General features: G+C 34.7%; 1 long non-coding RNA gene and 1 pseudogene across 1 annotated transcript in view; one reads left to right on the forward strand and one right to left on the reverse strand.

Moving 5' to 3' along the window:
- Nucleotides 1–6,286: 6,286 nt before the first annotated feature.
- The window catches only part of LOC128250627 (uncharacterized), a 33,261-nt gene continuing 23,717 nt past the window's right edge, over nucleotides 6,287–15,830 (reverse strand). The window contains exon 2 of the long non-coding RNA XR_016238472.1: nucleotides 6,287–7,479. This is a non-coding gene — a long non-coding RNA (uncharacterized LOC128250627). The remainder of the gene's footprint in view (nucleotides 7,480–15,830) is intronic.
- Nucleotides 12,681–12,780, forward strand: LOC149136901 (U6 spliceosomal RNA; annotated as a pseudogene).

Genomic DNA, 15,830 nt, shown 5'->3' on the forward strand with positions numbered 1-15,830 from the left:
GGCTCTTTGTTCCTCTCCATGACAAAATCACAGACTACAGCATACACATGATAAAAAAAAACACAAATTTTACAACTTGCAAATAATCACAGTAATGTCACTTGGAACATTGCCTCATGAAGATCACTGCATATGCAACCATGAGCTGCCAATTATTGGTGCACTATAGAACCACTCTGGGAACTTTTTGACATCACTTCATATATGGGTGCACCAAAATATTAGGGCCTCTATTGGTTTTAATCGAATTCTGTAACAATTAAATTATATATCATGTACTTTATTGGGTTTTATTATGTGGGTGATGTCCTGGTCTGTGGAAAAATTGTCTTGGATGAAATCAGTCCATGGTGTTCAAAAGTTATGGACTGCTGTACTAGTGCACGAAGTTCCCTTAATTCTTTTGGAATGGCACTTATTTAAATGTCTGTGAATGGTAAACATGTGTTCAAGCCCAAATAAAGATTCAAGATACGAGGTCTGATTAATAAGTATCTGGACTGTTGCCGTAGTAACAAAGCTATAGCAATCAGAGTAAAGCCACTCAGCAAAAATTAACCTTGCACTCTGCTCTGCTTGTGCTCTAAGTTTTAACGTTCTAGCTCACTTCTGCTGTTTACAGCAGTGCTTGGAAGGAAAGTGTGTAGTGTGTATTGACCATGTCATGTATTGATTATGACAGAGAAAGTTGTCATGGTGATACATGCTCAGAGGCCTGTGCAAAGTTGCAGAAATTGTATAGAGAGGAGTGTGTGAACTGCACACAAGTGTACAAGTGGTTCAGATGTTTCCAAGTTGGCTGAAAAAATGTCGATATTGACGAACATTCTAGGAGATCCACAACCAGCAGAACTGATAAAACATCGCAGATGTGCGTGCAACTCTGAGAGAGAAGAATTAGCTTGACCATCTACCTGTGCACACACATCACAAGACTGCAAATAATAATCTAGAAATATTGAGAAATTACATTAGGTTACTGACATTAAAATATGCTGGTTGGTTTGGCTTTAAGAATCCCATTTTGTGATTCATTCCTGCAAAATTATCAGTTATGTCTAAGAAACTTTCTGGATGGATTCTGAAGTATGACCAGTTGAGACCGTGGATACTATTCAACCACCTCTTTCTTGGTTTACTCTTTTCTGCAACATTTTATTTAATCACATGTCTGTAGTTTCGGAACTGTGGTCTCTCAATGCAGAGAAGTAATGGCTTAACATGGAAACCTAAGGGTTAACCAAGAATGACATGGTTGGATAATATGCATGGTCTCAGTTGGTCATGCTTGGGATTCCAGCTGGAAAGTGTAAGGATGGCTGCTTCTGATAGGACCCTATAGAGGAGGTATCTGAGGACTCTATCCTCACGACCCAAGAATAGTGGTCAGAGAAGATAGATGAAGGATGGACATTAAAACATTGTTTACTTGTTTAATGCCTGTTTTCCATTCTAACATGTCTTAGACAGGGGAGATAAATGAGGCAAGCTCTCTATGGTTGGATACTCTTCCTATCACCAACTGTTACCAGTTTTTCAAGTAAAGGATATTTTTATTCCAGAGAAATTTGAAATTGTAGAGTTAGAAAACAATTTGTTGGCACAAAATCTCAACAAATATCACCTCTTGCAGCCCAGTAACATTACTGTTTGTAGCTGAGCTGCAAGCAGTGTCATCCTTGACCATAGCCTTGGGCCGATATAGATTGGAAATATTCACACAAACTCTTGGAGTGGTTGGCATTAGAAAGGGTATCTAGCCATAGAAACCATGCCAAATGAGATTAGAACCTGATGCAGCTCTCCAGCTTACCAATTCCAGTCAAACCATTTAACCCATGCCAGCATGGAAAGCAGATGCTAAATGATGATGATGATGATGATATCGACGACACACGTAGCATGTGTACATGCATCTACACAAATGCATGCATGATGGCTGTTCACTCTTGCTGAGGAGGACCATCACTGACCATCAAGAGCATTGTGCACTCAGACAAAATTATTCTTTACACTTGTGGCTCTACTGGTGACTAATGAGCCCAGCTCTTCCTAGATATACACATCCACAGAAACTGCAAATCAAACTTTCTCTATTCTGTGCACTCAGTGCTTTTTCAAGCAACACACTTTGGTTCAGCATGAAAAATGAGTGTTTCCACAAAATTATTCACTTCTTCCTTTACTTGTTACCACCATTGGTGACAATGACAAGCATTGCTTTCCCAAGTAACCTTCCATATCTCACATGTCTATGGGCTTCTTTCAGTATCGGTCAACCAGTTCTCCTCAGAAATCTTTGGTCAATGTGCTGCATAGTGGGACTGAACCTGAGATCATGTAGTTATGAAGTGAACTTCTTAACTACATAACCATAACGGCACTTGTATTATAATATGTTGTTAATTTAAACTTAACCAATCACATGGATGAACATTTCTAATACAAAATATTTAAAGTACATTTAACTTATTCTCAGTTGTTTGACAAGAGACATGAAGATGTTATCGCGAGTAATGTATCAATATAAATTAGTAGTCTTTCTTAAACAATGAAAAATACAGAACAAATCAGTTTTCTTGTTATCTTAATCGATGTTACATTTAGGAAGCCATTTTAATAGTATTGTTTGGAGTTAACTTCACATCATTGAAATACTTGTTCTGTCTTGACGGTAGTAACACTGTGAGCTATTTGGCTTAAACTGACGTGAAGAGAGGCTATATGAAGAGCTGAGTAATGAGGAAATAAGGAAGCCATTTTCTGCAGTATTATTCCAGAATCATCTTTAGTAGAGTTATGTCCACAAGAGAATCTCGACATGCTCACTCAACCTGCCAGATGTAGTAGCTAAATTTCATCTGTATTACTCCTTACTGTCTTGAAAAAAGGAAGTACAAATTAAATAATTTCATTCTTGATACATTAAGCTGCAAATAAGACAAGATGGTCACAGCTGAAACATATCTGATTGTAGGCAGCTTGAACCAATGTTACTTGAAGCTGAATATCATCCCACAACTGCTATTTTCAACAAGAAGAACAACTCTAGTAAAGTGAAGCTAACAAAGGAACATCTCTGAGGTCCATCTATTTACTAGAAATAACAACCAAATTTCGTTCAAATTACATCTTATATATCCCAACAAGTATTGTTAGGACACATGGGCAGTTGCATTTCTTGGTACCTCTAAAAATACAGGAACAATATGGTTGTGGAATGTGATCACAAGTCTTTTCACTTAGGTTTGACCTAGGAACTAAAAATAGCCCTAATAATGTTCTCTTATTTGCAGTAATATTGTAAAAAGTGCTGACATAAAGAAATACTTTGTTGGTTTATATGATGTAACTTTCATCCCTGCCTCCCTCTGGTTAATATTTCTATATTATGGATGAGGGAAGGCAGGGAACTGACATAATTGTTAGCACACCTAGCAAAATGCTGAGGGGCAGTTCATCTGTTGCAATGTACTGAATTCAAATTCCACCCATAAACACAAGTATGGTTGTGTGGTTTGAAAGTTCATTACTCACCTATGTAGTTTTGGGCTCAGTTCCTCAGCATAGCACCTTTGGGCAAGTATAGTACCTACTGTTGCAGCTGAACTTTTGTAGAGAGTTGGTTGCTATTAAAGACGCTGAAGTATTTTTATGGCTTTAAAGAGGGAGGTCAGTCTTTATTGATGCAGTTTTTGTTGAATTGAGGGTTTGCTTTCACCAAAAGAGAATCTTAGATAGTAAAAACTAGCATGCATAACAACCTTGAGGGCTCTAGTTGGTGTCTGTTCACATTTATAAATTCTGTGATTGTGTTTCAAAATACAGTGAATTTGTTTACATGGTGCTACCTTACACATAGCTACAATTTACAGTGGGAAGTCACATTTAAAAGTCTAGAATTTAATCTAAGCATTATTCAAACCTTTCTTTCTCTCTCTACAGGCTTTGTCGATATATTTTTACATTTGCAATATCACTTCTGTTCTCTAGGAAGTATATTATTTCTTCAGGTCCAAATATACTTTAAGTTTATACAAAATTTTGTACACTACTCACATACTGTTTATGGGAATGTGGGTCTTAAGACTTTTTGTTTCATCAGTCTTAGGGACAGTGTTACAAAATAATTTCCATCAGTGAGCTATTTTGGTGTTGTTTCTCACTTTTTCAGAGGACCATTAAATATTTTTGTAAGCACTTTTACGTTTACATAGAAGTTAGTAACATTAACATTTTCAGGTGTTTTCTAATTGTTCATATTTTGTATTATATGAGCTCTTCCTTGAGTTATTTCTTCATACAGTTGTTCAAATGCTGCACTTCAAATGCTGCTTTTGAATATTCTTGCCAAGGGCATTTTACCAGCTGTCCATACTTTTCTCCAAAATCATTCTTTTATTTCTCATGCTGCTGGCATTGCCTTAGCTCCCGTTTCAGTTTTACTTAAGGGGTTTTTAAAAATTATTTTAGATTAGGATTGAACCATTTGTTTTGTTAAAAGGAAAAAAAAAAATCAGTCACTTTTGATAATGATGGTTTCTATTTGTAATATAACAATCTAGTGTTTCTTTCCAGCTTTGATTTGATTTCTTATACTTCTTTATCATTATTTTTGTGTATCTCTTTTTTTCTCACCTATTTCTATCTTTTCATTGGTAATTTCATTCAGGATTGAAACATCTTTCTTTTATTTATTTTGTCTCTTTCAGTTGAAATGATGGAATATGAAAAGCATTAAGGAATTATCAAATTTTCTTTTGTGACTAATGTGTTTGCAGCACAGATTCTTTGACTTACCAGCTGATACCAATCTTCACATACATTTTTCACTAAGTTTGCAATAACAAGGTTTGCATTATTTGTATGATTTTTCTTTTGTTGTCAAAGTATTGTTATCATTTAACCCCGGGCGAGCTTCAATCAAAAAGTCCAACTTGTCATCAAGTGTGTTCTAGTCATAACACTCCCATAATTTTTTTTTTCATACAAAAAGAATCTAGAACTATACTAAACTATGGTTCCTGGCTTCTTTAATACTTTCTCTGTCAATCCACCTGAGACCAGTTCTGATACTATGAGTTTAAAACTTGTTATACAGTGATCTAAATTAAACTCTTCTCTCAAATCTCCATGTTGATTCTTGTTCCAAATACTAACCTAATAACGACCAAATTATTCTAATGAATTTGGCATTATTTTCAAAAGAAACTGAAACATGGGACTTGAACCAATATCCCTCAAAGACACAAATTAAGTGCTTTACTATTAACCTAAACTACCCACTGACAAAGAGCATTTAAATGGTTTGAAATCAGTTATAAGAGGTGGGTTTTATAGCGAGCTGGCAGAATTGTTAGCAGTCTTTCGCCTGTCACTACATTCTGAGTTCAAATTCTGCTGAGGTCAGCTTTGCCTTTCATCGTACCAGTTATGTACTGGGGGTCGATGTAATCGACTTAATCCCTTCCCCCAAATCTGAGGCCTTGTGCTTCCAGTAGAAAGGATTATTGCTAGAACTGCCCACATTTTAATAACCATTGCTGATAGAAAACTCTAAGCACATCAGGCCAAATGCTTAGTGGCATTTCAACCATTTTAACATTCTGAGTTCAAATTCTGTCAAGGTCGATTTTGCCTTTCATTCTTTTGGGGTCAATAAAATAAACACTAGTTGATATAATCAACTTACCCCATTCCCCCAAAATTCAGGCCTTGTGCCTATGATAGCAAGGATCACTGATGGAAAACTCTATGTTCAAGACTATTCTACAAATACAACATAAGTCTAAAACCAACAAGTTTTATTTTAATTTTCTTCATACCACACTCAAGATTTGGCTTCTTCATTTTTCATAATCTCTCTCTCTCTCACTCACTTTCCCCCACTCTCTCTCTCTCTCTCCCTCACTATCTCTCAGTTTATCATTCTTTGTCTCTTTTTCTCTGTATTTAATTTTCTTCCAGCTCATTCTCTAGATATTAAAATTACTCATCTCCATCTCCTGGCCTCATTATCAGTAATCTTCCCACTAATTATCAGCATTCATTGCATTAAATGAAACATCTAAACATCTACTGCGTTGCATTTCGCCACTCTCTTGGTACTTAAATTTCTCCAGTTGCCCCACAGGAAGCTACAAGACAAGACAACATCAATAGATTAAATGCCTTGAACCTTTCAACTCCTTACAGACCAAAACTAGAGAAATAACATCAAACAAATGAAATTATCAGATATGATATTGTTAAAATGGTACAAAGAATTTAAATAAAAACAAAAAAGTAAAGATTAAATAATTTATTTTCTATATAAATAATCTCATTTGATATATTCAATTCTTCTTCAATGTCTCTGCTTCTGAAGATCACAACAGCTAAACTATTCATTTGAATTTCATTTGGCTGCAAGTGTCTATTAGACAGGAAATTCTCTAGCAAAATAGTCTTCTGGGACATCTGCATCAGACAATATTCTTCAATTTGATGCCACATCAGAACCAAAGCAATTTGGTCCATTCACTTGCAGATGACTTGCATGTTTATTAATGAACTAATGATTGTAAAGTGTTTCCTCTCTCTCACTCCACTGGCTTCCAGTTGCAGGTACACACACACGTGCACACACATGTACACACAACTGCACATGAACACAAAACACACACCTCACATGCATACAGGCATGTCCATATGCATACACATACACATATATACCTTTTTTACGTATAGGCATTAACCTAACCAGAGATGCATTGTGTGTGTATGTGCACACATACATACACACACACATACACACATAAATAATATATAATATATAACTTATTCATCATCATCTACTTTCCATGCCGGCATGGGTTAGATGGTTTGACTGGAAATGGTAAGCTAGAAGGCTGCACCATGTTCTAGTCTGATTTTGGTTTGGTTTTTATGGCTAGATGCTCTTCCTAATGCTAACTACTCCAAGAATGTAGTGTGTGCCTCTTACATGTCACTAGCATGGGTGTGTTTATATGTCACTGGCACTGGTGCTTCTATGTGTCACTTGCATGACTTCTTTTATGTGTCATGGCTGTGTGGTAAGTAGCTTGCTTACCAACCACATGGTTCCGGGTTCAGTCCCCCTGTATGGGCAAGTGTCTTCTATTATAGCCTCAGGCTGATGAAAGCCTTGTGAGTGGATTTGGTAGTCCAAAACTGAAAGAAGCCCATTGTAAATATATATATATATATATATATATATATATATGTATGTATGTATATGTATGCATGTGTGTATATGTTTGTGTGTCTGTTTGTGTATATGTTTGATTGTCCCCCTCCACCATCGCTTGACAATCTATGCTGGTGTGTTTACGCCCCCGTAACTTAGTGGTTCAGTAAAAGAGATTGATAGAATAAGTACTACGCTTACAAAGAATAAGTTCTGGGATCGATATGTTTGACGAAAGGTGGTGTTCCAGCATGGCCACAGTCAAATCACTGAAACAAATAAAAGAATAAAAGAATATATGTATATATATGTTTTATGTGTCACATTAATATAATATATACATACATACATACATACATATATACACACACAAACACGCACACACACACACACACACACACACACACATACATTTATATATATATATATATATATATATATATATATATATATATATATATATTACAAGGATTTTTATAAAAACATAACCACCGGAAAATTAAACAAAAAGAAATGAAAAATTTAACAAAATCTTTAAAAAATGGAAAATTTGACAAAACCATAATGCATGGAAAATTTGTAGCTAATTCCTCATCAATCAATATCCAAGTGATCATAACAGTTTTACACCATTATCATTGCGACCATTCCTTCTTGGAGGTACCGGTGCAAAAAAATCCACTGGGAATAGCTAACGAATGTACCAGACAATGATGAAAACAAACAAGACAAACTAAAATAATTATAGTATTTATACATATACAAGAAAAAGACAAAACACAAAAGCTGTACAGCTACCAGACAGATGAATATGGGTAATGCAAAAAGAAATGAAAATGTTCTAAAGGACTGGAGACACGAGAAGGGCAGAACAAAGGGGGAGGTAAACAAACCATGGAGGAAAAAGTGAAGGAAATATATAGATATACATACATGTGTATATATGAAATATAACATATAATATATATATGATATATATATATATATATATAAATATGTATTTATAATATGTATATATTGCACATACACACATATATATATACATATATATATATATATATACATACATATACATATATATACACATATATATACATATACATATACATATATAAATATATATACATATGTGGGGAAAATAAGTTCAAAAAAGAACAATTCAAACTTTTTGAGAGGTCGAAAAAGAGAGAAAGAATGATTTCTAATAAAGATTCATCATATTCATAAGAAAACAACCAGAGTTAAGTAATAAAAATATGAAAATAGTTGTTGAAAAATATTGTTATAGGTATAAATATCGTTATAGGTATACCATAGACAATTATAGAAAAATGGAGAAAAAGATGTTGCATTAAAATTAGATTTAATACAAAATTGGATTCAATACATATGCACGTTTCAAAGGACAATACAAATATGTAAGAAAAATATTATAATCATAGTAATTATAATTAAATTCATGCATTGTCATTCTCATCAGTGTGAAGGATCTTTGGAAGGACATCAAAAAAGGTTTAATAAAAGAAGTAAATTAAAATAAGATACAATAAGGGAGAATACAAAAGGGGTAATGGGGAAAAATCAGATATTTACAAGAAAGTTGTAAAAGAGAAAAAATAACAGTAATAATAATAGTGAAAGAGAAAGAAAGACAGACATATCAATGTGTATGCCCGTTTATATGTGCAGTAAACTATAACATAAAAATAAGAATAAAAATCTAATGGATATGTTTAAAAAAAAAATTTAACAGGTCGATACGAAGTATAATGTAAACAGGGCCACGTGTGTATAGTAGAATATTACGTAATAGGTGCACTAGTAGAAAAAAACCATAGAGAGTTATACATATACATATTGATACAGAAAAAGCTACTTACCACACAACCACTCCTGTGCCTACATATATATATATCATCATCATCATCGTTTAACGTCCACTTTCCATGCTGACATGGGTTGGACGGTTTGACTAAGGACTGGTGAGCCAGATGGCTGCACCAGGCTCCAATCTGATCTGGCAGAGTTTCTATATATATATATATATGTGGGTGTGTGTGTATAAAATATAACATATAAAATATATGGTAATTAAATCAAAGAATATTTCATTTTAATGAAATATCCTGTGATTTAATTACCATTATCAGGGATTCAGATAATTTCCCTCATCAGGGATATAGATAATTAGAAAAATCCATGTGTTTATTAGTAATAAATGTTCTTTTGGTGTAAACCATTCATCCACAAGTGTAATATCTTCAGATCTTTAATCAAGAAAGAAACCTTTTATTAACATTAGCCACACCTGATCCAACTATTGTGACCTATTCCACAAATATGTAGGGTATTTTTGATGTTAAGAAAAGAACTGTTTTAGTCATATGTATGACAGTAAGTATGTCACGCAATATCTAGAATAAATGACCTGGTGGTGTAGAGTTCTTAATTAGGATACAAAGAAGATTATGTATATATATAGGATTGATTGAATTATTAATTTTCATATGAGAAAATATTTTTTCCAATTAATAAAAAGGTAGTTTTTAAATTACAACTCTTAGAGTTTTTTTTAGACATTGATTGTCAAATCTGTACCCACAAAATAACAATCTAAACCAATTTGAGAGATAATATGGCATCTACCAGGGTAACTTATCCCTTTCACATATATAGATATATATTTTTTTTATTCCCCACAGGGGGCTAAACATAGAGGGGACAAACAAGGACAGACAAAGGGATTAAGTCGATTACATTTATCCCAGTGTGTAACTGGTACTTATTTAATCGATTAATCGCCCCCCCCCCCCAAAAGGATGAAAGCCAAAGCCTACCTTGGTGAAATTTGAACTCAGAACAGCAGACGAATACCACTAAGCATTTCACCCACCATGTATGCCAGCTCACCTCCCTTATATAAAAATATATGTATATATATATATATATATATATATATATATATATATATATATATATATATATATATATATATAATTTAGAGAAAAAAAACACAATTCTTGAATTCATCCATGAAAATCCACAGTCACATATAGAAAAATTTAATAAATACACTAAAAAGACCTATAATAAAAATACAAAGTAATAAATATTAAAATAATAAAATGACTACACGTGTTTCATAACCACATTTTCAAATAGGAAATAAAATAAAAATAAAATCGATTCAAAATAAATCAATCGAAAATCAATTCTATTCAAAAATATAGTTAATCTTCAGATCAAAACAATAATATTAATAATAAAATGAATGTATATATAGATCAACTATCAATAAATAACAGATGAATTTGTATAAAAATACTTATTTTACCAATAAATAAAAGAAAAACATTTAACAATATTACTGAAAATAAATGCAATACTTATCTTATCGAAGCTTTAGTTTAAACTAGAATTTTAAACGTTATACTATTAACTTAGCGTTTATTAGAATTAAGTCGCGTGAAAATATGATGTAAAGAAAAGTAATAGAATAAAGAGATATATAACCATGAATGAAAGTTTTATTTATAAAATCATGAACAAAAATTTTATTTATAAAATAAAACCAACCACATGGTTCTGAGTTCAGTCCCATTGCATGGCACCTTGGGCAAGTGTCTTCTACTATAGCCTCGGGCCGACCAAAGCCTTGTGAGTGGATTTGGTAGACGGAAAACTGAAAGAAGCCCGTTGTATATATGTATATATATATATGTATGTTTGTGTGTCTGTGTTTGTCCCCCCCAGCTTCGCTTGACGACCGATGCTGGTGTGTTTGCGTCCCCGTAACTTGGCGGTTCGCAAAAAGAGACCGATAGAATAAGTACTAGGCTTACAAAGAATAAGTCCTGGGGTCGAGTTGCTCGACTAAAGGCGGTGCTCCAGCATGGCTGCAGTCAAATGACTGAAACGAGTAAAAGAGTAAAATCAAAATGTATTATAGCTTAAATCATAATAAAAAAAAATTAACTGTATTATAAACATTTTCTGGAAATTTTAAAATCTAAGTAATTTTAGAGTTTAAAGAATTAAGACTAAAGTACATAAATTATATAATATATATCAAAGATGCTAAAATACTATAAATTAATATATTTACATTAAAATATGTACTTACACGCATATTATATTTACATGTGTAAATGTATGTATATTATATATGTATTTTTGCATATGCATATGCATGTAGCAGTTAACTTTGCAGCCATGAAGCCTTGAGTTTGATTCCACTGCCTGGCATCTTTTGAGCAAATGTCAATTTCTACACACTTGGGTCTCACCCATATATTGTGAGCAAAACCAGGTAAACAGAAATGATACAGGGACCCATCAACTGGAAAATACCTATATTTCAAAGTTACAGCTTTGTCACAAACACATTCTTCCACATTCATTCTGCCTGAGAATATTATTAATGGTACACTTGTCTTGGAATATTCAGCCATCTATCCACTAATATCTGACAATCAATTTCAACATAATCTGTATATTTCTTACTGCCTACCTTTCATTTTACTTTATTTTCCTTTATTTTCATTTGTCTCAAATCACAGCAGTGTTCATAATTCTGAATATAGTTCTAATTTCAATGTCATTCTTTGTTCCCAATTTTTCCAGTCTTTTCTCTGAATCAGTCATATAGTTTCCTTTACCTGTTAGCTATTATTTTCTCAGCAGATTGCCTTGTCAATGATACAGACAAGTGCACATCTACAGACTATTAAAGCAAGAAGCCAAATTAAATTAGTTTTAAAAGATCACTGATCTCAGCACATTCCAAATGACTAACTTAGCAAATATATATATTATCAATAGATTATTTGAATACATATCAAAAAAAAAAAAAACACTCCTGAAAGGCAACATTGAGAAATGCAACAAACACCAACTATGCAAGTGAAATAGCTAAACTAATGAAAGCTAGCAGAAGCAAAAAAGTAAAATGCAAAATACCAATATGAATACAATAAAAGTACCCCAAAAACAATGAAACAGAAATAATTAAGAGCTAAGCTCCCCACCTCAGTGAGAAGAAAAGAGAATATTAGAATTGGCAATCCTTCCTATCCAGCTGTTACAGAAATACAAATGGCAGAGAAAATGATTAGAAACACCTATGATTTCTTGATTAGTGTCATACTACTTTATATTACTCTAATGACATATCCACAGATCAAAGCAATAAATAAACAGTTTCTATTAACATACAGTTATCATTTGCTCAGATTATTAACCCTATCTTATGATGGCAAGCTGGCAGAATCTTAACAAAAAATGCTTGGCAACATTTCTTCTCTGCTTTACATTCTGAGTTAAAATTCCATCATGATCAACTTAGCTTTTCATCCTTTTGTGGGTTGATGAAATAAGTACCAGTTGAGCACTTCCAAGCCTTGTGCCCTTAGTAGAAAGAATTATTATCCCTCTCTTAAAAATGAAAACGTTTTTCCCTTTTTTGTTAATGTTTGCCTCAGCAGTACGTTACTAAAACTGAATGATAGATAAAATTAGCATGGCCCCTGCACAACAATAATATGTAAGTTCATGAACCATTCATATTATTTCAAGTATAGGCACAGGAGTGGCTGTGTGCTTCCCAACCACTGTGGGGCTGTGTGCTCCAGTCCCAGTGTGTGGCACCTTGGGTAAGTATCCTCTGCTATAGCCTTGGGCTGACCAAAGCCTTGTGAGTAGATTTGGTAGACGGAAACTGAAAGAAGCTCATCATGTGTGTGTGTGTGTGTGTGTGTGCTTGTTCCCCACCATCGCTTGACAACTGGTGTTGGTGTTCTTACATCTCCGAAATTTAGCAGTTCAGCAAAAGAGAATAAAGGAATAAATACCAAGTAAAAAAAAAAAAATAATAACAACATAAAGGCGGTGCTCCAGCATGGCCGCAGTCTGATGACTGCAACAAGTAAAAGAATAAAATAATCGGGATGGCACCTGTGCCCAGCGTCGCCTTTCTGGCACTTGTACCCGTGGCATGTATAAATGGACTTTTGAGCGAGATCGTTGCCAGTGCCCCTGGACTGGCTCTTGTGCGGGTGGCACATAAAATACACCATTTGAGCGTGGCCGTTGCCAGTACCGCCTGGCTGGCCTCGTGCGGGTGGCACGTAAAAGCACCCACTACACTCTCAGAGTGGTTGGCGTTAGGAAGGGCATCCAGCTGTAGAAACTCTGCCAAATCAGATTGGAGCCTGGTGTAGCCATCCGGTTTCACCAGTCCTCAGTCAAATCGTCTAACCCATGCTAGCATGAAAAGCGGACATTAAACGATGATGATGATGATGAAGGGGAGTCAGAAAGTAAAGCAATTTTTATTTGCATTCCGTTTTGTTTTACCCTTGTACTTAATACTTTGATAAAATGGATCTTTGATCATCATCAGAAAGCAATCCAATTCAGACTGCTCCAGAATGGATTCAAACTAGTTCAAGTTAATAGTTGTAATCAAGGGTAGACTGAAAGTATTAAGGGCCCTTGGGCATAACAGTTCACCGGGCCCCTAAGCATTGATATCAAAGAGAGTTAACATGTTGAGTGTGGGCTCCTCAGAGCTCCAGGCTCTTGCGCAGTGCCTGATTGACTGATGGCTCAGTCTACTCCTGGTTGTAATAGATGCAAGAAGGTTGTATGGTTAAGAAGCTCACTTTACTAGTCTGTAGTCTTGGGTTCAGTTCCACTGTGCAGCACCTTGGGCAAGTGTTTTCTGTTATTGCTCTAGGTCAACCAATGCTTTCTGAGTGGATTTGGTGAATGGAAACTTTGTGGAAGCCCATAAAAAGTACCCAGTATACTCTGCTAAGAGGTTGGTGTTAGGAAGGGCATCTGGCCACAGAAACAATGTCAAAACAGAGAATTGGAGCCTGGTGTAGCTCCTGTCAAACCGTCCTACCCATGCCAGCATGGAAAATGGACCTTAAATGATGATGTAGATAGATAGCTAAACAGACATAGATAGATATGTATAGATAGGTGTGTGTGTGTGTGTGTGTGTGTGTGTGCGCACGCGCGCGTGTGTGTGTGTGCGCACGCGTGTGTGTGTGTGTGTGTGTGTAGGTCTTGTTCGTGTTTGTCCTACCTCACTGTTTGACAACTGATGTTGGTTTGCTTACAGCCCCAAAACTTAGTGGTTCGGCAAAAGACACTGGTAGAATGAGTACCAGACAAATATAAATATTGGGGGTTTATTTGTTCAAGTAAACCCTTCAAGATAATACCCCAGCATGGGCTCAGTCCAGTCTTTTTGTATGCCAGATTTTACTTTGTCCATTAAAGAGGGATTTGAAGGGTATTTAGCAGCTATTTCTAGCAAGTTGAGCAACTGCATAAAGACTTTTAATAAGGGTGCTCAAGTAGGCAAGATACAATTGACTGCTGTGAGATATAAGAGCAAAGTGAAGTTAAGATAGAAATCATTGGCTGCCAATATTGAGTTCAGTTCTTCAGACAGGTAAAACTATTTGCAATAGATCAATATCCTAACTTTACAACTGCAGCTATGGTTTTTTCCAGGCAAATATTTCCAATGGTAACACCTCCATGTGATATATTTATCTGATATAGACAAATGCAAAGCACACATACACATGAGAATTATTCCAAAATTAGTTTCCAAGCCAAAATAGCAATTAAGAAAGACTAATCAGCTTGAAGATAAGGATAAAGGAATGAGAGAATCAGTAGAGCATCAGATAACATTCCTCGTGGTGTTTCTTTTGAGTTTACATAAGAGTTCAAATCTTGTTGAAGTCAATGATGCCTTTTATCTTTCCAAGGTTAATAAAATAAACGACCAGTTAAATACTTGGGTTCATTTAATCAACTGCCAATTTGTACCAACATGCTATGGACTAGCGTGGTACAGTAGACCCTTAAACTCCACCAAACTGTGGAGGTCTGATGACTGGTCATGTTACTTAATGGCTGAAATATGCTGCTGTTGTATCAACCAGAAACTGGACAAAATACTTAGCGGCAAATCTTTATGTTCTGAGTTCAAATTCTACTGAGGTTGACTTTGGCTTTCATCCTTTTGGGGTCGATAAAATAAGTACCAGTTGAACACTGGGGTCGATGTAATTGACTTAGCCCCTTTCCTGTAATTGTTAACCTTGTTCCAATCTTTGAAACCAATACTGTCTACCTGTAAAACTATATTATTACAAACACAGAAAATTCTGGTATTCATTTACACCTAATCATTCACTCACCTTGTGTCTGTTTGCCTATCTCTGCCCCCCCTCTCTCTCTCTCTCTCCATCTCTTTAAAAGTAGACCCCATTAAAAGATTAAAATGGAAATACAGAAGAAAATGAAAGACCATTTCAGCAATACTTTGATTAAATCTATTTTGTAATCTCCATAATAAACAACAAAAACAACAACGTTTCCCTGCACACAACACAACCAAACAGTTTATTTATTAATATACAATATGGTCTTAGATGAAACTAAAGAATAGCAAAGCCATTCAACTGGACTGCTAAACATTTAATTAGCTCACTGCATAGCATAGATCTATTTGAGCAGAATTGATTAAGGTAACCAAATAACACTCTGAGCAACAAAATATTCACCATTCTTTGTAGCTACCAATATTTTCAAT

This window comes from Octopus bimaculoides, chromosome 2 (genome assembly GCF_046866305.1).
Source record: "Octopus bimaculoides isolate indiv1 chromosome 2, ASM4686630v1, whole genome shotgun sequence".
NCBI classification, from domain to species: domain Eukaryota; kingdom Metazoa; phylum Mollusca; class Cephalopoda; order Octopoda; family Octopodidae; genus Octopus; species Octopus bimaculoides.